At 37.6% G+C, this 22,533-nt stretch overlaps 1 protein-coding gene across 4 annotated transcripts in view; it reads right to left on the bottom strand.

Annotated features, from left to right (window-relative positions):
* Nucleotides 1-22,533, bottom strand: part of NOL4 (nucleolar protein 4) — a 461,126-nt gene that overhangs the window by 345,776 nt on the left and 92,817 nt on the right. The window contains exon 1 of one of the 4 annotated variants that reach the window (XM_061399640.1): nt 10,623-10,754. The exons of the other annotated variants lie outside the window; for them this stretch is intronic. The gene's annotated coding sequence lies outside the window, so the exon portion shown is untranslated. Of the gene's footprint in view, nt 1-10,622; nt 10,755-22,533 lie in introns of those variants that run through there. 4 annotated transcript variants of the gene reach the window in all.

Raw genomic sequence — 22,533 nt, 5'->3', positions numbered from 1 at the left:
AGAGGTGGACATGACTGTGCAACTGAACTGACTGCACTGATCTTGAGAAAGCATAATAGAGCTGAAAGGTATCAGGCTCCCTGACTTCACATCATACCACAAAGATACAACAGTCAAAGCAGCATGAAACCGGTAGAAAAACAGTATTACAACCACCAGGTAAGCAAGATATATATTTATATGATATACATATACATAATAGTGTGCTACTCAGCCATAAAGATGAATGAGATGTTTCCCTTTGCAAAAACATGGATGGACCTAGATAGTATTAAGTGAAATAATTCAGAGAATGACAAATACCCTGATTTTACTTATATGTAGAATCTAAAAAATAAGTGAACAAACATAATGAAATAGAAACAGAGTCACAGACACATAGAACAAGGAGGTGATTGCCAGAAGGACATGGAGTATGGGATGAGTGAAACAGGTCAGACAAATTAAGAGGTATAAACTTCCAGTTACAAAATAAATGAGTTACAACATGGGAAATACAGGCATAACAATGTAATACCTTTGTATATGAACTAGTCTTATTGTGGTGATCATTTTGTAATGTATAGAAATACTGAATCATGAGATATGCACCAGGAGCTAACATAATGTTATAGGTCAATTATACCTCCAAAAGCAAATAAACAAAGTCACAGAAAAATAAATTAGATTTGTGGTTACTTGAGAAGGGTGGGATAAGGGGAACTGATTAGTGGTTAAAAGGTACAAATTCCCAGTTATAAGCCCTAGGGATATAATATACACACATGCTAGTAAAGTAATGCTTAAAATTCTCCAAGCCAGGCTTCAGCAATATGTGAACCGTGAACTTCCAGATGTTCAAGCTGGTTTTAGAAAAGGCAGAGGAACCAGAGATCAAATTGCCAACATCTGCTGGATCACGGAAAAAGCAAGAGAGTTCGAGAAAAACATCTATTTCTGCTTTATTGACTATGCCAAAGCCTTTGACTGCGTGGATCACAATAAACTGTGGAAAATTCTGAAAGAGATGGGAATACCAGACCACCTGATCTGCCTCTTGAGAAATCTGTATGCAGGTTAGGAAGCAACAGTTAGAACTGGACATGGAACAACAGACTGCTTCCAAATAGGAAAAGGAGTACGTCAAGGCTGTATATTGTCACCCTGTTTATTTAACTTCTATGCAGAGTATATCATGAGAAACGCTGGACTGGAAGAAACACAGGCTGGAATCAAGATTGCCAGGAGAAATATCAATAACCTCAGATATGCAGATGACACCACCCTTATGGCAGAAAGTGAAGAGGAACTCAAAAGCCTCTTGATGAAAGTGACAGTGGAGAGTGAAAAAGTTGGCCTAAAGCTCAACATTCAGAAAGCGAAGATCATGGCATCGGGTCCCATCACTTCATGGGAAATAGATGGGGAAACAGTGGAAACAGTGTCAGACTTTATTTTTCTGGGCTCCAAAATCACTGCAGATGGTGATTGCAGCCATGAAATTAAAAGACGCTTACTCCTTGGAAGGAAAGTTATGACCAACCTAGATAGCAATTGAAAAGCAGAGACGTTACTTTGCCAACAAAGGTTCGTGTAGTCAAGGTTATGGTTTTTCCTGTGGTCAAGTATGGATGTGAGAGTTGGACTGTGAAGAAAGCTGAGTGCCAAAGAATTGATGCTTTTGAACTGTGGTGTTGGAGAAGACTCTTGAGAGTCCCTTGGACTGCAAGGAGATCCAACCAGTCCATTCTAAAGGAGATCAGCCCTGGGATTTCTTTGGAAGCAATGATGCTAAAGCTGAAACTCCAGTACTTTGGCCACCTTATGCGAAGAGTTGACTCATTGGAAAAGACTCTGATGCTGGGAGGGATTGGGGGCAGGAGGAGAAGGGGACAACAGAGGATGAGATGGCTGGATGGCATCACTGACTCGATGGACGTGAGTCTGAGTGAACTCCGGGAGTTGGTGATGGACAGGGAGGCCTGGTGTGCTGCGATTCATGGGGTCGCAAAGAGTCGGACACAACTGAGCAACCGATCTGATCCGATCTGATGATTAATATAATTAACACTCATGTATGTTATAAAAGAGCTTTGATCACAAGGAAAACTATTTTTCTTTTTCTTTTACTTTATCTATGAGATAATGGATGTTCACTCATTGCAGGCATCATTTCACAATGTATATCAGTCAGATTATTTTGCCTTACACCGTAAACTTACAGTGCTGTTTATCAATCGTATCTCAAAAAAACTGGATGACTCCCCCCCAAAAAAATTACAAATCAGAGACCTATCTTTCCACACTAATTAACTAGAAAATGAGTAAAGTAAAACCAAGCAGAAGGGGAAAATATTTTTTTAAAGAAACAAATTAAATAGAATAGAAAAATATAGACAAGATCAGCAAAATCAAAGAGTAGTCATAAAAAAGTTTCTTAAATGACAAAACTTTAGCTTTACTGACCAAGATAAAGACAGAGAAGACACAAATTACTAACTCAGGATATTAAGAGGAAGACTACTGACATCACAAAAATAACTGTATGCTAACAAACTAAATAACCACAGAAGATGAACAACTTCTGCAAAGATACAAATCATTAAAACTAACTTAAAAAATAGAAAATTTGAATAGGTCTGTCACAAGTAAACAGATAAAATTAGTAATAAAAAATCTTTTCACAAGGAAAGTACAAGTTCAGAGGGTTTTACTAGACCAAATAATCAAAAAATTAAGCTGATTCATAACAAATTCTCCTAGAAAAATCGATGAGAAAATACTTCTAAAATCACTCTATGAGGTCAGAATTACCTTTATATCAAAACTATTGGGTTGGCCAAAATGTTCATTTTTAGTGAATTCTTGTGTGGGCATTTTAATACTGAAGACACACAAAAATTTTTTTGGGCAAATTATGCTTAATTATTTCAAGAAAGGTACAAATGCACCTGAAATGCGTGTCAAAAGTGGTTTGCAAAGTTTCACGCTGGAGATTTCTCACTGGATGTTTATCCACAGTCAAGTAGACTAGTTTAAGTTGACAGCAATTAAATCGAGACATTGAAAATAATTAGTGTTATACCACACGAGAGATAGCGCATATCCTCAAAATATCCAAATTAAGAGTTGAAAAGTTTCACATTGAATGCACTGGGAATAAATTATTCAATAAAGTTCTAGGTGAAAATGAAAAAATGTCTTTTATTTTTCCTTAAAAACTGAAGGAACATGAGGGAGGAAATGACAACCCAGTCCAGTATTCTTGCCTGGAAATCCCCGTAGACAGAGGAGCCAAATGTGCTACAGTCCATGGGGTTGCAAAGAGTCAGACACAACTTAGCGACTGAAAAATAACAGCACTCATTCATGATAAAAGTTCAGCAAACTAGGAAGTGAGGGAACATCTTCAACTTGATAAAGAACGCTTACAAAAAACCTATAGCTAAGTACACTGTATGGAACTAACGTTGGATATATGTCTTCATATAACACCAAGCATGAACCCTAATGTAAAAAGTAGACTTTAGGTGATAAGAATGTGTCGATGCAAGTTTATTTATTATTACAAATATATCACTTTGGGTTGGGATATTAACAGCGGGAGAGTGTGTACATGTGTGGATACAGTGGGTATATGGGAATATATACAGTACAGTATATGTCTGTACTTTCTGTTCAATTTTGCTGAGAATCAAAATCTTCCGTAAAAAATAAAAATTAAAAAGAAACTGAAGGAAAGTTTTGGCTAATGCACTTAATATATCACAAAGAAAAACACTTCAACAAAATACTAATAAATAAAATCCAAACATATATATATATAAATTATTATGTACCATAATCAAGTAGGATAATATTGGATGGTTTAACACAAGAAAATAAATTAATGTGATATACTATATTAATAGAATAAAGGGAAAAAGCATATGATCATCTCAACAGATGCAGAAAAATATTTGACAAAAGCCACACACTTTTCTGACAAAAACTCAGTAAACTAGGAAAAGAAAGGAATCCTCAATCTGATTGTGGGTATCTTTAAAAACCTCCCACTAGTGTCTTATTTAATGGTGAAAGACTGAATGCTTTCCCTCTAAGAACAGGGCAAGACAAGAATGTCTGCTAAAGCCATTTCTAATTAACATTGTATTGAAGCTTCTAGTCAGATCAATTAGACAAGTAAAAGAAAGAAAAGACACCTATAGACTGGAAAAGAGGAAATAAAAATATCTCAATTTGCAGATGACATACTCTTGTATATTAAAAAAATCCTAAGGAATTCACTAAATAACTGTTGGAATTAATAAATGAATTTTTCAAAGGTAAGATTCAAAATCAGTACATAAATATCAAATGCATTTCTGTTCATTAGCAATGAACAACCCAAAAACAAACTAGGAAATATAATTGTATTTATAATGGCACCTAAAAAATAGAATGCTAGGTAAAAGTTTAGATTTAATAATGTTATAGTTCACAAAAGAAGTGCAAAACTTGTATACTGACAGGTGCAAAACAGTATTTATAAGAAATTTTAAAGTATCTAAATTGGGGGCAGGAGGAGAAGGGGATGACAGAGGATGAGATGGCTGGATGGCATCCCCAACTCGATGCACACAAGTTTGGGTGAACTCTGGGAGTTGGCAATGGACAGGGAGGCCTGGCATGCTGCAGTCCATGGGGTCGCAGAGTTGAACACGACTGAGTGACTGAAATGAACTGAACTGACTGAAATATATGTATCCCACGTTCATGGATCAGAAGGCTTAATATTGTTAAGATGGAAATACTCCAAAAATGATTTACAGAATAAATGTAATTGCTATTAAAAGCTACCTAGTTTTGTTTTGTTTTGTTTTTTACAGAAATTGACATTAAAATGTATAGGTACTGCAAAGTACTAAGAAAATTTGAAATAATATTTTAAAAGAAGAAATTTGGAGATCTCACATATCTTGATTTCAAAACGTACTATAAATCTAAAGTGATAAACATAGCATTGTACCAGCATGAGAACAGATATATATATCAGTGGGATAGAATTGAGATTTCAAAGATAAAACTTTACACTTATTTTCAACTAAGTGTCCGACAGGAGTGACAAGATACTGCAATGGAGAAAGAATAGTCTTTTCAACAAATGGTGCTGAGACAACTAGATGGTGGTGGTGGTCTAGTCACTGAGTTGTGTCCAACTCCTGCAACCCATGAACTGTAGCCCACAAGGCTCCTCTGTCCATGGGACTTTTCCAGGCAAGAATACTGGAGTGGGTTGCCATTTCCTTCTCCAAAGGATCTTCTGAAACAGGGGTTGAACCCAAATTTCCAGCATTGCAGGCAGATTCTTTACCACTGAGCCACCGGGGAATGAGACAACTGGATACCCAATGCAAAAGACTGAAGCAGCATCACTATGTCACACAATGAAAACTAAATTACAATAGATCATAGATCTAAACATAAGAGCTAAAACTTTAAATGCTTACAAGAAAACAGGAGTATTTTTAACCTTTTGTAAGACAAGATTTTCTTAGTTATGAATCTTATTGCAAAAGCAACAAGAGAAACACTGATTAAAAAGAACTCCACCAAAATTTTTTTTAAAAGTCATGCCACAAATAGTACAATCAAAAAAGTGAAATGACAACCAATAAAAATGGGAGAAGACATTTGAAAATCTTATATCTAATAAGAGACTGTCATCTGGAATACATGAAAACACAACTCAATAATAGAAAGACAAATAATCCAATTAAAAGCTTGGTTTAAAAATTGAACAATTCTCTAGAGATGTTCAAACTGCTTAAAGGCACAAGAAAATATGCTCGACATCATTAGTAATTAGGGAAATTTAAATCAAAACCTCAATAGGATATTACCTCACATTTACTAGGGCTGTTATAATCAATAATAAGCATTGGTGAGAATAAGGAGAAATTAGAACCCCCCTGTATTGCTGATAGGATTGCAAAATGATGCCACTGCTTTAGAAAATTTGGAAGCAACTTGGAAAATTAAACATAGACTTATCAGATGACTCAGCAAGTCTACATCCTTTTATAAATTCAAGACAAATGAAACCATCAGATCAGATCAGATCAGTCGCTCAGTCATGTCTGACTTTTTGCAACCCCATGAATCGCAGCACGCCAGGCCTCCCTGTCCATCATCAATTCCCAGAGTTCACCCAGACTCACGTCCATCGAGTCAGTGATGCCATCCAGCCATCTCATCCTCTGTCATCCCCTTCTCCTCCTGCCCTCAATCCCTCCCAGCATCAGAGTCTTTTCCAATGAGTCAACTCTTTGCATGAGGTGGCCAAAGTACTGGAGTTTCAGCTTTAGCATCAGTCCTTCCAAAGAAATCCCAGGGCTGATCTCCTTCAGAATGGACTGGTTGGATCTCCTTGCAGTCCAAGGGACTCTCAAGAGTCTTCTCCAATACCACAGTTCAAAAGCATCAATTCTTCAGCGCTCAGCCTTCTTCACAGTCCAACTCTCACATCCATACATGACCACAGGAAAAACCATAGCCTTGACTAGACGGACCTTTGTTGGCAAAGTAATGTCTCTGCTTTTGAATATGCTATCTAGGTTGGTCATAACTTTCCTTCCAAGGAGTAAGCGTCTTTTACTTTCATGGCTGCAGTCACCATCTGCAGTGATTTTGGAGCCCAGAAAAATAAAATCTGAGACTGTTTCCACTGTTTCCCCATCTATTTCCCATGAAGTGATGTGACTGGATGCCATGATCTTCGTTTTCTGAATGTTGAGCTTTAAGCCAACTTTTTCACTCTCCACTTTCACTTTCATCAAGAGGCTTCTGAGTTCCTCTTCACTTTCTGCCATAAGGGTAGTGACATCTGCATATCTGAGGTTATTGATATTTCTCCCGGCAATCGTGATTCCAGGTTGTGTTTCTTCCAGTCCAGCGTTTCTCATGATGTACTCTGCACATAAGTTAAATAAACAGGGTGACAATATACAGCCTTCATTCACATAAAATACATTGTACATACTATAGAAATATATTTATAATAGCCAAAAAATATGAAACAATTCAAATGTCCCTGAACTGATAAATATAAATAAAGTGCATTTATACAAGAAAGGCATACAGAGAAATAGGAAGAGATGAAATGTTGATTCATGGTATGACATGGATGAACCTGGAAGATACAGAGATAAGTAACAGAAGCCAGTCACCAAAAAATCACATATTACATGATTTCTTTCATACAAATGGGCTTCCCTGGGTGGCTCAAATGATAAAGAATCTGCCTGTAATACAGGAGACCTGGGTTTGATCCCTGAATCAGGAGAATCTCTTGGAGAAAGGAATGGCTCCAAAAAAGGCAAATTTGCATAGATACAGAGTAAATTCTTGGTTGCTTAGAACTCGGGAGAAGAGAATGAGGATTGACTGCTCATAAGTCCAAGTATCTTTTAGAAGACAAAAATGTTCTAAAATTAGTTGACAGTGATATTTTTATATCCTTGTTATTATTGTTCAGTTGCACAGTTGTGTCTGACTCTTTGTAGCACCATCAAGGACTACAGCAGGCCAGACTTCCCTGTCCTTCACCATCTCCCAGAGTTTGCTCAAACTCACGCCCACTGAGTCGGTGATGCCATCCAACGATTTCATCCTCTGTTGTCCCCTTCTCTGCTTACCCTCAGTCTTTCCCAGCATCAAGGTCTTTTCCAGTCAGTCAGCTCTCTGCATCAGGTGGTCAAAGTATTTGAGTTTCAGCTTCAGCATCTGTCCTTCAATGAATATTTAGAGTTGATATCCTTTAGGATTGACTGGTTTGATCTCCTTGCTGTCCAAGGGACTCTCAAGAGTCTTCTCTAGCATCATAGTTGAAGGCATCAATTCTTTGACACTCAGCCTTTTTGATTGTCCAGCTCTCACATCCGTACATGACTACTGGAAAAACCATAGTTTGACTATACAGACCTTTGTAGGCAGTGATGTCTCTGTTTTTTGAATATGATGTCTAGGTTTGTCATTGTTTTTCTTCCAAGGAGCAAGCATCTTTTAATTTCATGGCTGCAGTTACCATCCACAATGATTTTTAAGCCCAAGAAAATAAAATCTGCCACTGTTTCTACTGTTTCCCCATCTATTTGCCATGAAGTGGTGGGACTGGATGCCATAATCTTGGTTTTCTGAATGCTGAGTTTTGAGCCAGATTTTTCACTCTCTTTTTTCACCTTCAAAAGGTTCTTTAGTTCCTCTTCGTTTTCTGCTATAATGGTGGTGTCATCTGCATATCTGAAGTTATTGGTATTTCTCCCAGCAATCTTGATTCCAGCTTGTGATTCATCAGCCCAGGGCATTTCTCTGCATGTAAGTTAAATAAAGAGGGTGACAGTATACAGCCTTGACATGCTCCTTTCCCAATTTTGAACCAGTCCATTGTTCCAAGTCAGTTCTAACTGTTGCTTCTTGATCAGCATACAGGTTTCACAGGAGGCAGGTAAGGTGCCTATGAATCATTTATAACCCTATGAAAAGGCTAAGAAATTGAATTGTACACTTTAAATGAATGGATTGTACAGTATGTGAATTATATCTCAATAAAACTATTAAAAGATGTGGTCTCCAACAGTTTTAGATTTTGAGTTTAAAGATGTAAAAAAGGGATGGTATGGGGAGGGAGGAGGGAGGAGGGTTCAGGATGGGTTCTTAAATTTGTAAGGAATATATTAAATTAAAAAAAATAATAAAATAAAATGATATAAAAAAAAAGATGTAAAAAAATATAGGAAGAGGATCTTGTATAATACAAATTGAAACAGTCCACAAATGCCTGAATGTCCAATGCAAACAGCTCAGTCACCAAGGCTTATAGCAGTGTATTGCTAAGTGTTTAACAGCTGTCTCATAAAAATATATAATACATATAGTTATTTTAAGTTTTAATGATATAAAAGATGTACAGCATGTGATTTATAAACAGTAATAAAATATACAATATTTTCCACTGTAAATTCCATGAGACAATAAGTTTTCATCAGCTAGTACAACCGAGCTCCAGGATTTCATTATTTTATGTCATTCAGGATAAGTGAATGACATAGTTAATGATTTAAGTGAATATTTTATAGTATTGTTCCTATGGTCAACCACTGACCAAGAAGCCTCTGAAAACACAACCTTAAAAAATTAGCTGACCTAACATGTCACTTGAGGGTGCTATAAAAATAGACTAGTTTTGAAAAACCTGAAACTCCAGTACTTTGGCCACCTCATGCGAAGAGCTGACTCATTGGAAAAGACTCTGATGCTGGGAGGCATTGGGGGCAGGAGGAGAAGGGGACAACAGAGGATTAGATGGCTGGATGGCATCACTGACTCAATGGACATGAGTCTGAGTGAACTCCGGGAGTTGGTGATGGACAGGGAGGCCTGGCGTGCTGCGATTCATGGGGTCGCAAAGAGTCAGACATGACTGAGCGACTGAACTGAACTGAATAGCAAAACTAACCAGTTTTCTAAACTGAGTCTGTGATGGAAAATATGTGTTTTTAAAAAAGATTAGTTTTTAATGTCCTTATTGTATTATATTAATATTAAAACTACACTGAGGGGAAACAATGGTTAAGCTCAAAAATGAGCCACCCTCACTTAACTGTCGCTAGCTTACTGATTGCCAAATGGTGAGATGATACACATATACATAAAAATTTAAAGCAATCACATGAAATTAATAAATGAAAGGCATGAAGCTTAGAGATGCCAACATTATTATGATGAAATCAAAATGTGATTCCTATTAAAAGACTATCACACAGTTCTACATATCTCCTCTTGGCATTACAGGGTCTATAATAAAGATACTATTCCTGGATTACAAATTCAACTCCTGAAATTCCTCATTTCCAACTACATTACAGGGCCAGAGAAGAAAAACTGATATAAAAGAACCACTGTGGGCTAGATTTCCCTCCTTCAATCCTTCCTGACTTCCATTCTCCACAGGAGACTGTATCGGCTTGGGAGGTAATATGGCAAGAAATACATACAATTGATACTAGTGTATCACTGAAACATACTATTCATATAAAACAGGAGCATTTATCAGAGTTTTCCACTCAATTAAAAATAATTTAAAGTCCAATTTTTGATACAAATATAACAACTGAAATAGCTTTCTTTTAAATCATAACCGAGAATTCAAACTAAGATCAATAAAGTACATTTACCATCTAGGAATCAATAAATTAAAATAATCACCTTTCATCCTTCAGTTCAACTGCTATAAAACAGGTATTCTAACTGGTAAAATCATTTTTATAAACTAATTAATGTGATAGGTAGCAACTTTAGTGAAATATCTAGAAATAAAAGCAGTATAAAGGGCTGCCAATCCATAAACAAAAAATAAAACATAATAAAGACAGTGAAATAAATACAAAATCTGCAACTCTCAATTTTTATGAGGAGAAGGAAATGGCAACCCACTCCAGTGCTCTTGCCTGTAAAATCCCATAGACAGAGGAGCCTGGCAGGCTACAGTCCATGGGGTTGCAAAGAGTCGGACACGACTGAGCAACTTCACTTTAAACTCAAGAATTCACAGAGAACATCTATAAATCATCTAATCTAATTTTTACCATAGATTTTTACCATACCTTTGAGGCTTTACCTAAACTGAGAGTTACCCTCGTTCCTATCTTGTTTTGTTGATTCCATAAGCTCACTTTCTACTGGCAGGTTACTGGTCCCAGGGTTTATAGAGTGATGAGGGATGAAGTAAGAGGAACGTTTGGTATGTAAAGACTGAGTGAAAGTCACTCAGTCATGCTTGACTCTTTGTGACCCTATGGACTGTACATTCCACGGAATTCTCCAGACCAGTATGCTGGAGTGGATAGCCTATCCCTTCTCCAGTGGATCTTACCGACCCAGGAATTGAACCAGGGTCTCCTGCATGGCAGGTAGATTCTTTTTTTTTTTTTCTAATTAATTTATTTTTCAATTGAAGGATAATTGCTTTACAAAATTTTGTTGTTTTCTGTCAAACCTAAACATGAATCAACCATAGGTATGCATATATCCCCTCCCTCTTGAACCTCTCTCCCATCTCCATCCCCATCTCACTCCTCTAGGTTGATACAGAGCCCCTGTTTGAGTTTCCTAAGACATATAGCTGCAGGCAGATTCTTTATCAACTGAGCTATTAGGAAAGCCAAAAGTTTTATTTGTTTGCCTGTGCTGGGTCTTAGTTGTCATGTGGGATCTAGTTCCCTGACCAGGAATCAAACCACGGCCCTCTGCATTGGGAGCACAGAGTCTTAACCACTGCACCACCAGGGAAGTCCTGTAAAGGCTGAAAGGTATCCCAAACATGGCTTATTGCAACCACATAAGGACGGTGGAATATAGCTCTGCAGAAGAGATGCAATCAGAAAGCCCAGGAGTGGGGCAGTGCAAAGAGATATAGGTAAGCCTATTTGCAAGGCTTAGGAATTTACCTCTACCATATGCAAGATCAGGTGGTCTGGTATTCCCATCTCTTTCAGAATTTTCCACAGTTTATTGTGATCCACACAGGTCAGGAAGCAACAGTTAGAACTGGAAATGGAACAACAGACTGGTTCCAAATAGGAAAAGGAGTTCATCAAGGCTGTATATTGTCACCCTGTTTATTTAACTTCTATGCAGAGTACATCATGAGAAATGCTGGACTGGAAGAAACACAAGCTGGAATCAAGATTGCCAGGAGAAATATCAATAACCTCAGATATGCAGATGACACCACCCTTATGGCAGAAAGTGAAGAGGAACTCAAAAGCCTCTTGATGAAAGTGAAAGTGGAGAGTGAAAAAGTTGGCTTAAAGCTCAACATTCAGAAAACGAAGATCATGGCATCCGGTCCCATCACTTCATGGCAAATAGATGGGGAAATAGTGGAAACAGTGTCAGACTATTTTTCTGGGCTCCAAAATCACTGCAGATGGTGACTGCAGCCATGAAAGTAAAAGACGCTTACTCCCTGGAAGGAAAGTTATGACCAACCTAGATAGCATATTGAAAAGCAGAGACATTACTTTGCCAACAAAGGTCTGTCTAGTCAAGGCTATGGTTTTTCCTGTGGTCATGTATGGATGTGAGAGTTGGACTGTGAAGAAGGCTGAGCGCCAAAGAATTGATGCTTTTGAACTGTGGTGTTGGAGAAGACTCTTTAGAATCCCTTGGACTGCAAGGAGATCCAACCAGTCTATTCTGAAGGAGATCAGCCTTGGGATTTCTTTGGAAGGAATGATGCTAAAGCTGAAACTCCAGTACTTTGGCCACCTCATGCAAAGAGTTGACTCATTGGAAAAGACTCTGATGCTGGGAGGGATTGTGGGCAAGAGGAGAAGGGGACAACAGAGGATGAGAAGGCTGGATGGCATCACTGACTCGATGGACATGAGTCTGAGTGAACTCCGGGAGTTGGTGATGGACAGGGAGGCCTGGCATGCTGCAATTCATGGGGTCGCAAAGAGTCGGACATGACTGAGCGACTGATCTGATCTGATATGCAAGATACTGTGATAGATCTTTAGCTAATTTCTTTTAACAACTTATAAGATGTATTTCCTTTCCTGAAAGAGTGTGTGATCTACAACTAGAAGTTTTAAGGAAGTATGCCAAAAGAGACTATAATTAGTAAAGTACAATAAAGCCAATATGTTCCCAAGGCTGGCTTCCAACCTTGGCTATACACTGGGATCTCCTAGTGAACTTTACGGAGAAGGCAATGGCACCCCACTCCAGTACTCCTGCCTGGAAACTCCCATGGACGGAGGAGCCTGACAGGCTGCAGTCTATGGTTTCGCGAAGAGTCGGACATAACTGAGCTTTCACTTTCATGCATTGGAGAAGGAAATGGCAACCCACTCCAGCGTTCTTGCCTGGAGAATCCCAGGGACAGAGGAGACTGGTAGGCTGCCATCTACGGGGTCGCACAGAGTTGGACACGACTGAAGCGACTGAGCAGCAACAGCAGCAGCAGCAGTGAACTTTAAGAAATAGCCTAATACTTAGGTTTCTGCCACAGTAAATGTAACTAGATAGGCATGGGTTTTTAAAATATCTCCCAGTGTAACTGTGACATACAGCCATGGTTGAGGAATCAGGAGAGGGGTGAGTTATAGGTGAGAATGGAAGAAAATGCTGAGCTCATGAACATCAGACTCCATAGTCATTTACTACTTTACACGCAATGGGAAACCATTCAAGGATTTTTTAACATGAGAATTCCAAAACAGATTAGTGCCCTAAAACAATTCTTGTAATAGTAAAATGTAAAGTACTAAAATCCAAGTAAACAAAGGAGGCAGTAGCAAGAGGAGAAAGGAAAGCAAAGTTGAGAGAAGATTTCAGAAGGTAAAGTTCAGCCATTGTTGGTGATCGCTTAAAAATAAGGGTGAGTTGAAGAAATGAATGAATGGATTTAAAAGAGGGCAGAGAAGTGAACGAGACAAAAAAAAAAAAAAGGTGGGAGTGGATAAAGAATAGAATGAAAGGGAGAAGCTGGTAGATGAAGCAGAAGCCACAGGGCTGAGGATGGAGGAAATGATCTGCACAAGAGCCACTGTGTCCTAAGCCTGCCCTGCTCAAGTGGATCCCACTAGTGTGGTCCCCACGTGGTCCTTCACCTTGTAGTTACTCCTGGGTCTGACAAGGTTGCTATTTCCAGTTTACATACAGGACACGAGGCACAGGGACTACAAGGAACTTTCTCAGATCACTGGATTGTGCTAGGATACAAAGCCACAGCTCCAGAGAGCAAGCAGTTATCCCCATGAAGAGGAAAAGTGACATGAAAATACCCATTCCCACTCTTTTTGTTTCCATCCTTATTTCAATTATATCTGAACCTGACAGCAATTACAAACAAATAAAGCAAAGAAACATTTGATGTCATAGCTAGTAACGCCTGACTAATCATTCAAAACTGCATAATTATTATAAGATCACCCATCTCCACTCTTATTCAAGCAGAATGTGCTAATTATCAAAGAGGCCATCTGCAGTCCTAAACTCTCTCCTTTTTTTTTTTTAAACCTAGGGGAAGATCCTGCCATTTGGCTCTCAGGGCTTTGGTTCACTCTGTATATTTAAAAACAAAAAAAAAACAACAAAGAATCTGATAAAATGATTTATAAGAGGCCTTCAACTAAAAAATAACTTTGATTTTTTATGTGCTGATTATTGAAGAAATTATTGAATAAATTCACCCTACTTACATGTGAAATATAGTGAGTTTACAAATGAAATTAAAAACCTGAATTGGTGGCATTTTTTAGCTAACACCTTTTAAAGGGTTTGAGTCACTGTGTTTTAAAAAGGAAAATAACATGCGGAATTTTAAGCAAACAATATTTCAGAGAAAAAGCAGTATAAAGGAAATGTATTTTAAAAAGAAAAATACAGTATTTCAACATAAAGTACTTCAACCTAAACAAATATATTTTGTGAAAAGCAAACCTCTACAAAGTTTATTAATTTTGTACCAGCCATTTATTTTCAAAAAATAGACAAAATTTAATTCTACTTCTTTTCAAAATTGATGATTTACCCAAGAACACAGCTTTGAATTCCAAGGTTATGTTTCTTCAATGAGAAGATAATTATAATTATTTATGTGGAATATTCATTATCTCGGCTACACAAACAAAAGTCCAAGTGACTAGGAGGCCAGTCCCTGCCAGCACAAAGAAGTCTGGAAAAACATTGCTTTGCCATATGTTCGGATACTGGCAAAAGGAGCTTTCCTTGTCAGTACTGTGTAATAGGAAGGACTTTTCACCACTTCCCTGACAGACGTTGTCGCTGCCCCTGAGTACAAATAATTAATTTTCAATTTTGAGGTTTTAGTTAACCAATTATCATTTATACTGCATGCACCTTATTGTTTTTTTTTTATTCCATTGCATTTGTATTTATTAAATAGTCTATGCAGCAACCAACAAAAAGGTAAAAGCTAAAATTCCCTTAACTGATTTAACATAAATTAAGCATTCATCTGGAGATATCTGATCATTTGAGCTGTTTCTTTTAGTCATCACTGTGGATCATGCAGTATTTGGCTCTGATGTGAGAAGTTCAAATGCATCTTCTTGCACTTTCCCTTAACTAACAGTCACAATCATTACCTAAAAGAGTGGTAAAATCCCTTCTATACTTTTGAGCTAAGAATTAGAGCAATGCAAATAAAAATGGACTTTTAGAGACACTGATACTCACAGCAAACTTAATGATAAAAAATTTAATAGACCAAAAGATATATAGTGTCCATGGCCAATAACCTATGATGTATGAGTATTTTTGGAAGAAAGTGGTAACAAGAAACAAATCACTTAAAGTCTTTGGAGACAAGAAGGCTATCCTGGGGACTTCCCTGTTGGTCCAGCAGTTAAGACTCTGTGCTCCCAATGCAGGGGATCTGGAATTCAATCCCTGGTCAGGGAACTAAGATCCCATATACCACAAGTAAGCCCTCACAGCTAAGCCCATGTGCTATAAAAAAGACAGAGCAGCCAAATAAATTATAAATTTAAAAAAAAAGGAAGGCTATCTTTTGAGTCATAATTTCCCCAGGGGTAGGGGTATCATCCAAATTTCTCAGCTTTCCCTGAAAATTCCATAAGACTTCAGTTTAGGAAAACTGAGAGTAGTGAGTTAGGTACATATGGCCACTAAGCAGGGATTTTTGTCCTTATTACAATCCAAGGAATTAAAATCTAGAAAGGAAATTTCTTCTCTTCTAAATTGATCAGAAGAGATGCAACATGGTTTCATTGAAAAGTAAACATGATGATTTAGCTAGTGAGGTGTGTAAAGAAGATCATTGTCAAAACTTTTCTATCACACTTACCCAAAACTTTCTATACGCTGTGCTATGATTTTTACTATCATTATCATATTTTGACTAATGGTATGGACATCCCAGGGACGGTGGAGCCTGGTGGGCTGCTGTCTATGGGGTTGCACAGAGTCAGACACGACTGAAGCGACTTAGCAGCAGCAGCAGCATGGACACCTAGATCAGCAATCTAAAATCCCAAATCATTCTCTTATCCAGTAATCAAATTAGACTGGCTTTCCAATCCACTTCTGCCCCCTTTCCTACTGGGCTCCTGATTTACTAGCTCAGAAAATGACTTTTGGTGTCTAGACCAGGAATTGCAGATAGAGAATGACAACCCACTCCACTGTTCTTGCCTGAAGAATTCCACGAACAGAGGAGCCTGGTGGGCTACAGTTCATGGGGTCGCAAACAGTCGGACATGACTGAGCCACTAACACTTTAAAATTACATTGCCAAATCCATTTTTGATGATGGCTAATCTAGAATGTAAAACCTTGATTTGGATTGATAAGAAAGAGTACTTTTCTAAGTTGGCACTGTCTCCTCTGGACTCAAAAATATATGAGGTGACACATGTACTGACTTAGACTCTGGCTTAGACTATGGAAACAGCATTTTATTTATCATTTTATAATTAATTTCTCTCTGTTCCAACCTGCCCTCAAATGACTAAAATAACTTTCCTTAAAAGTGATCACCATATGAACTTATGATTTATAAATGTCTACAAGACTCTCAAGTCTATACGATAAAATTTTAAACTCCTTAATTTATTATACATACATTTTCTTAATCTAATTCCAATTTACTTACCACAACCCACTTTGTCTCTCACCATCCAACACAGGTTGATCACAAAGATCTTTTCAACTTTCCCTGAAAATTCCGTAAAACTCATGACTCATTAATTCCCCATGAGAACCTAAGCTTTCCTCAGGCAAAGACTGAGCTTGTCTTTTTACTGCTATATCACAAGGACCTAGAATTGTTCCAAGCAGAGAATAAATGGACTATAATTTCCAAGTAGAGAATAAATGGACTATAATTTCTGAGTAGATTGATTAATAAATTCAGGATTTAATAAGTGAATATTACCTGTTTTCTCCTTAGAATGATTTTCTTCAACTGGCAAACTCCTGTTCACCCATTAAAATCCATCTCAAATGTCCAGTGCCCATGAAGCTTTCCCTGACTCCTTCCTGCTATGGTACTCACCAATTTCCCTGTGCCTCTATCTCCCTTTGTTCATTCTTCCTTTTAGCATTTAATACGCTATTTGAGCTTTTTAATTTTATGAATAATTTATGTATAGTTAAGATGCTCAGATCTTAAGTATGACATTCAGTTAGTTTAGAAAAAGGCATCAAACAATAAATATTTTAATCATGCTAGAGAATTTTTTCATTATCCTTCTTAGTCAATCCTTTCAAAGCAATGACTAATGATTTCAATCATTAGATGCTAATATTTTGCCCATTCCAAATGTTTATATAAGTGGGATCATACACTATGTTCTTCTGTATTTGATTGTGTCTCATTTCTTTCATTTAGAATAATGATTTAGGGATCTGTTCATGGTGCTATATGCATGAGTAGTTACTACTTTTTATTTGTGAATAATAACCCACTGGATGGCTAACTTACATTTTGTCCATTTTCTAGTTGATGGGCATCCAGATTGATTCCAGCTTGGCACTATTTTGAAAAAAGATGCTATGTTATATTTTAAATGATTTTTTAATTAATTAATTTACTTTACAATATTGTCTTGATTTTGCCATACACTGACTTGAATCCTCCATGAGTGTACATGTGTTCACCATACTGAACCCCCCTCCCACCTCCCTCCCCGTACCATCCCTTTGGGTCATCCCAGTGCACCAGCCCCGAGCACCCTGTATAATGCATCAAACCTGGACTGGCAATTAATTTCACATATGATATTTTACATGTTTCAATGCCATTCTCCCAAATCATCCCACCATCTCCCTCTCCCACAGAGTCCAAAAGACTGCTCTATACATCTGTGTCTCTTTTGCTGTCTCGCATACAGGGTTATCGTTCTCTTCTAAATTCCAAATATATGTGTTAGTATACTGTATTGGTGTTTTTCTTTCTGGCTTACTTCACTCTGTATAATAGACTCCAGTTTCATCCACCTCATTAGAACTGATTCAAAAGTATTCTTTTTAATGGCTGAGTAATATTCCATTGTATATATGCACCACAGCTTTCTTATCCATTCATCTGCTGATGGACATCTAGGTTGCTTCCATGTCCTGGCTATTATAAACAGTGCTGCGATGGACATTGGGGTACACGTGTCTCTTTCAATTCTGGTTTCCTCAGTGTGTATGCCCAGCAGTGGGATCGCTGGGTCATATGGTAGTTCTATTTCCAGTTTTTTTGAGGAATCTCCACACTGTTCTCCATAGTGGCTGTACTAGTTTGCATTCCTACCAACAGTGTAAGAGGGTTCCCTTTTCTCCACACCCTCTCCAGCACTAGAAAGACTTTAATCTGCACACTACATCCAGAGAAGAGGCTTGGTGACAATTATTTTGAAATTTTTATATTTCTCAAACTATTATAGTCCATGGCATCTAGTACTTGATCAGTAAAGTTGCAATTAGAGTATAAACTGTATTTCTGTAACCTGGAAAATTTGTAGAATCTCTTTGTTAAATAGCTGGCTCATATTATAGGTATTGGGAAGTGATACCACATTTGCCTCTTTGAAGCAAACTACCATATTCCACCATATACTTCCTAAGTTTCCTTGGGGAATTCCTTTACATTTCCCTGAGCTTTGGCTTCCTTATCTGAAACATGAAGGTAATTATAGCATACACCTGTTTAGCTTAACTTTAGAATTATTTGAACGTCACATGAAATTTAAAAAGCACTCAACCAGTATTAGTTGTTACTTCACTGTAGATAATATATGTGCTACACATATCTGACTAGGCTTTTACAAAAATAGTTTGGGGGATAGTTCAATAAAATACACAGGAAAAAGTAAAAGGTATCTAGAAGCGCCAACACAATATTAAAGGAGAACAAAATCAGAGAACTGACACTACCTGACTTAAAGATTATTGTAAAGCAATAGTGATCAAAACACTGTTATATTAGTGAATGAGTAGACAAACAGTACAGTGGAATAGAATATAACGTGTAGAAATAAACCCACATAAATATAGTCAACTGGTCTTTGACAACGTGGCAAAAGTAATACTATGAAGAAAAAAAAAAGTCTTTTCAACTAATGGTTTTGGAATAACTGGACATTTGTATGATTTTAAAAAAGAATCTAGACACAGAACTTATATTCTTTACAAAAATTAACTCAAAATGAACCGTACACCTAAGTGTAAAACTCAAAACTATATTCTTGGAAGATAATAAAGGGAAAAAAACTAGATGAGCCTAGGCATGGCAATGACTTTTTGGTACAACACTAAGGGTAACAAATAATTGATAAGGTGGGCTTCACTAAATTAAAAAATGCTGCTTTGTGAAAGACACTATCAAGAGATTGAGAAGGCAAGTCATAGATGGGAAGAAAATATTTGCAAAACATATCTGATAAAAGAGCCAAACATTCAAAGAACTCTTAAAATCCAACAATGAGAAAACCAACAACCTGAAAACGGGCCAAAGACCTGAATAGATAGTTCACTATTTCAAGATATATAGATAGAAAGCAAGTACTATATGCCATTAGGAAAATGCAAACTAAAATGATAAGATATCCCTAGATACTTATCAGAATGGCAAAATCCAGAACAATGGCAATGCCAAGTGCTGGTCAGGTTGTGGAGCAACAGAAGCTCTCATTTATTGCAGGTGGGGATGCAAAATGGTGCAGCCACTTTGGAAAACCTTTTGGTCATTTCTTACAAAACTAAACATATTCTTACCATATGATTCAGTAATTATGCTCCTTGATATTTATTCAAAGGAGTTGAATACTTATGTCCATATAAAAACCTGCACATGTTTACAACAGTTATATTCATAATTGCCAAAACTTGGAAACAACCAAGATATCCTTTAGCAGGTGAATGGACAATAAATTGTGGTATATCCAGCACTAAAATGAATGAGCTGTCAAACCATGAAAAGACAAAAAGGAATCTTAAAATGCATACTACTAATGAAATAAGCCAATCTAAAAAGGCCATGCACTTTACTATATAAACTATGACATTCTGGAAAAGACAAAACTATGGAGACAGTAAAAGGATCAGTGGTTGCCATGGTTTCAAAGGGATGAAGGGACAAATAGGCAAAGCAAAGAGAATTTTTAGGGTGGAGAAGCTATTCTTTATTATATTGTAATGATGGGTATGGGCTTTTCAGGTGGTGCTAGTAGTAAAGAATCCACCTGCCAATGAAGGAGATGTAAGAGATGCAACTTTGACCCCTGGTTTGGGAAGATCCCATAGAGGAGGGCATGGCAACTCACTTCAGTATTCTTGCCTGGAGAATCCCATGAACAGAGGAGCCTGGCAGATAACAGTCCAAAGGGTTCAAAGAGTCAGACACGACTGAAGCAACTTAGCACACACACGATGGAAATGTTCGTCAAAACACATAACATGTATACCAAGAGTGAATCCTAATATAAACTATGAACGCTGAATACTACTGATGTGTTAATGCAGGTTCAACAACTGTACCATATGCACTACTTTGGTGTGGAATGGTGATACTATCAGAGGCTGGACATGTGTGAGGGCAAGGGGCATATGGGAAATTGCTCTGTATTTTGCTCAATATTGCCATGAACTTAAAACTGATCTAAAATAATTTAAAATACACATTAATTTTTAATTTTATTAAACATATAAAATTTAAATCCTTTTGAGAGTGAAAGCCTCGTTTTTCTGTGTGAAAGAGTGGGAGGTTATTCAAGGAGACCAAAACCAGTTCAAGACATTTTTTGCAATGCAACTTTGGCCAATTACAAAAAAAATCAATTGAAAATTCACAGAAAATTAAAATATAACAAAAATCTATTGTATTTATTTAACCACATGCATGCTAAATCACTTCAGTCATGCCCAACTCTTTACAACTCTATAGACAGTAACATGCCAGGCTTTTCCACTCATGGGATTCTCCAGGCAAGATACTGGAGTGAGTTGCCATTCCCTCCTCCAGGAGATTTTCCCAACCCAGGGATCAAACCTGTGTCTCTTATATCTCCTGAATTGGCAGGTGGGTTCTTAACCACTAGTGCCATTTTCCATTATGTTCATTTCAGTTGCTCAGTCATGTCTGGCTCTTTACCACCTCATGGACTACAGCACGCCAGACTTCCCTGTCCATCACCAGCTCCCAAAGCTTACTCAAACTCATGTCCATTGTATTGATGATACCATCCTCATGAGATGATACCTCATGACGGAGGGCATCCTCTGTCATGCCCTTCTCCTCCTGCCTTCAATCCTTCCCAGCATCAGGGTCTTTTCAAATGAGTCTGTTCTTTGCGTCAGATGGCCGAAGTATTGAAGTTTCAGCTTCAGCATCAGTCCTTCCAATGAATATTCAGGACTAATTTCCTTTAGGATGAATTGGTTGGATCTCTGTGCTGTCCATGGAATTCTCAAGAGTCTTCTCCAACACCACAGTTCAAAAGCATCAATTCTTCAGCACTCAGCTTTCTTTATAGTCTAACTCTCACATCCATACATGACTACTGGAAAAACCATAGCTTTGACTAGATGGAACATTGCTGGCAAAGTAATGTCTCTGCTTTTTAATATGCTGTCTAGGTTGGTCATAACTTTTCTTCCAAGGAGCAAGCGTCTTTTGATTTCATGGCTGCAGTCACCATCTATAGTGATTTTGGAGACCACAGCCTTGTCCAACTCAATGAAACTATGAGCCATGCCATGTAGGGCCACGAAGAAGGACGGGTCATGGTGGAGAGTTCTGACAAAACGTGGTCCACTGGAGAAGGGAATGGCAAACCACTTCAGTATTCTTGCCTAACCCCACGAACAGTATGAAAAGGCAAAAAGATAGGACACTGAAAGATGAACTTCTCAGGTCGGCAGGTGCCAAATATGCTACTGGAGATCAGTTGAGAAGTAACTCTAGGAAGAATGAAGAGATGGAGCCAAAGCAAAAACAAACCCAGTTGTTGATGTGCTGGTGATAGAAGCAAGGTCCGATGCTATAAAGAGCAATACTGCATAGCAACCTGGAATGTTAGGTCCATGAATGAAGGCAAATTGGAAATGGTCGCACAGGAGTGTTTCTAAAAATATTTCTTCATATTTTTAGAACAATGCATATTGAACAATAAAATTGCCAAGGATATAAAACACTCACTTCCATTATTATGTTATGAAAAGAAACTTTCCACCAAGGCAAATTTCCAGAATCATGTGAACAACAACTTAAAACAGAAACGAACACCTAAAAACAGGCCTCTCAAAAAAAGGTTAACACATACAATGAAAGGATGGGGTAGAAAAGAAAAAAAAACCTGCCCAGTTGTAAAGAGGGTGACAAGGTAACTTGGTTTATTTTCCTTTGTCCTTGGTTGGGGAATCTGGAGAAAACATCGAGGGAAAATTAGTTAGAGCTATTAGTCCTAACTAATAATTGACTAACTAGAGCTATTAGTCCTCAGATTTAAGAAATACAAGGAATCCCCAAAGATC

Source organism: Bos javanicus, chromosome 24 (genome assembly GCF_032452875.1).
Source record: "Bos javanicus breed banteng chromosome 24, ARS-OSU_banteng_1.0, whole genome shotgun sequence".
In the NCBI taxonomy this organism is placed as follows: domain Eukaryota; kingdom Metazoa; phylum Chordata; class Mammalia; order Artiodactyla; family Bovidae; genus Bos; species Bos javanicus.
This window is presented reverse-complemented; position numbering and strand designations above follow the sequence as displayed.